Source organism: Impatiens glandulifera, chromosome 1 (genome assembly GCF_907164915.1).
Source record: "Impatiens glandulifera chromosome 1, dImpGla2.1, whole genome shotgun sequence".
Taxonomy (NCBI): domain Eukaryota; kingdom Viridiplantae; phylum Streptophyta; class Magnoliopsida; order Ericales; family Balsaminaceae; genus Impatiens; species Impatiens glandulifera.
The window spans coordinates 81,459,435-81,462,308 of record NC_061862.1 but is presented as its reverse complement, the minus strand read 5'-3'; positions in this window follow the sequence as shown (position 1 = coordinate 81,462,308).

The following is a 2,874-nucleotide window of genomic DNA, read 5'->3' as shown; positions in this document are numbered from 1 at the left end:
AAATGTAAGGCTTCTTATTTTGGAATATATGTAGTAAATTCATCTTTTATTTTGTGAAATTTCCACTAGTTAACATATTATCTTAAAAAATAGGCTACACTAGGCTGTTCCATCCAGATAAGCCTGTAACTATTGTTGTTGAATCAAAAATGAAAGTTCTCTCAAGGTTAAGGCATGAAATGGAAAAGCAGTTGGAGGGCCTATTGAGTAATAAAGTTGAGATATCGTATATGCATAGAGAATCAAATGCATTGAAGGAGAAGCTTGATTTTAACATTTTAGTACATGGGTGATGGATAAATGTGGATTATGAGGTTATATTATGTTTATATAGTTATTGACATTGATCATGTTGATTGTAATAACAGTGGCGAATATTGAAGTTCAAGGTCTTCTACATGGTTCTCATCAATTCTGAATGTAAATATTTTTTATGCATAAGAGATCAAATAAATAAAGATTTTACATAATAAAGATGTATATTTTTTTATGCATAAGAGATCAAATAAATAGCGATATATGTGTACACGTTAACATCTATTACGAGATAAAACTATTGGTAATGAGGAATTACCCAAATCAAGTTGGCAAATATTAAAAAAATTCTAGGTAAAAACTGTGAATATTTAAATCTTATTAAAGTTCGAGTTTGTAAGTCAATTATCACTTAAGATTACACTAATGTGAATGAGAACCCAAAACCGAGCAAGAGTAACATTAAATATACAAACAAATGAAAAAACCCTAGTTCATGCGAATAACAAGTTTTCTAGATGAAACAAACCATTGAGAACCTCAGAATCTAGAAGACTAACCCTAGTTCTACCAAATGTAGTTACAGAAATCGTCGAGATCAAGACAGAACATGAAGCGATCGCCAATAAATAAGAAAACATGACATGTATTTGTAAGCCTAAAACCTTACTTTTAATAGGGTCTTATATCAAACTGCATTTTGTGTAGGGTGGGCAAACTGTATTTTGCGCAGGGGTGGACAAAAATGCGTTGGGTGCAAAAAACATTTTGCGTAGGGGCGTAAAACGCATTTTGCGTGGGAAAAAAATTTATGAAGGGAGTGGGGTGTAAAAAAAAGTAAAATTTAAGAAAGGTAAAATGGTCCAAATTAAAAAAAAAAAGGTTATTTTTGCAAATGTCTTTTATGGGGTTAGTTTTGAGATATCCTTTGAGGGTTTCATTTTATCCAATTTCCCCTTGTATGAATATAAAAAAAATAGAATTTATGTATAAATATTTTGGAGATAGGTAATATTAATCTAATTAATTAATTTTGGATTGGTTTTATAAAAATTAATTTCAATCAAAATTTAATGTTAATATATATTTTTAAATTGATCAAATATCTAAAATTACAAAAATTCATTTATATGAGTTTGAAATTTAATTTGGTTTATCTGAAGAACAATTACAGAAAAAATCAAATGTATAAACGGTTGAACGTCGACGAATCACATAAATTGACAACATAAGTTAGGTGAGAAAGGTAGGTAGTTTCGACAAAATATCTTCAAACATTGAATTTTGGATCAAATTAACAATCAAATAATATAAATTCTATTTTCGTCTAATATCACTTATTGTTGTTTTGTTTATTTAAAAAATAAAAATACTAAAAAAATCACATAACCAATTCATTTACGTTTTTTATATTTTATATGTAAATTGATTTTGATTATTAAGTAAAAATTGTCATTTATCAAAAATAAAAAAATAAATAAATTTAATATAATTAATTATTTAAGAAAAATATTATTGTGATAGATAATTGGACAAATATTTAAAATTAATATATATATATATATAATTAAATAAATTAAAAATATGTGGTAATTGATATTTTCTCTTTAAATTCTACGTAAATTTATAAATAGTACTTTCAATGTTTATCTATATTTTATAATAATAAATAAGTTTTAAATACATTTTCAATCATTTTTAAAATTTAACATTTAATTTAATATATTTTTAAGTTTCTTTTCTAATATAAATATTTTTTTATTAATTTATCTTAAAAAAAATTTAAAATTTATTATTATGATTTATTTTTTATTAGTCTTTTAAATTAATAATATATTAAAAAAATTATTAAATAATAACATTAATTATTATTTTTATTAAATAAAAATATTTTAATATTTTGTGCAAATTATACCTATCTAAGACCACTAAAAATTAAAATAACAAATTTTTATTAACCATTTAAACATGTCAAAATATATATTTTTGGTTTTAATATTTAATTATATATTTTTCTATTTTTTCTATTTATGGATATTTTTTTATGTATATATATAATTAATAATTTTAAAATATGAATATAAAAAGAAAAAAAATTAAGTTAATATATTAATTTTTTAATAAAATATTTATTAAATAATTAATTTAAAATATTATTTAAATTATAATTTTTAATTATAAAATATCTTAATTACAATACAATAATTGTTAAAAAAATGTTTAAATTTTTATTTAAAAATAATTAATATTAATTCCCTTCTAAGTTAAAATTTATTGTTTTTCGAATAATTTTACTTTGCTTTTTAATTTTTCTTTAACTAAACAATTATCTCATTTCACATTTATTTATAATTTTAATCAACTCATCTAATAACCTTACTTTCACTTAAGTTAAACCAACTCATTGAATTTATATATTTTAATCACCAATATCATTTTTTCTCACGTAACACTTCGAATATTTTTTTTTAATAAAGTTTAATTTATGTATACACATAAACAAAATATTTTACTGAAATTAATCAAGAATAAATAGTCATAAATAAAATAATCATAAATTTTAAACAACATATTAAAAATAATTTTCATAAATAAAACAAATAAATCACAATTACAGTT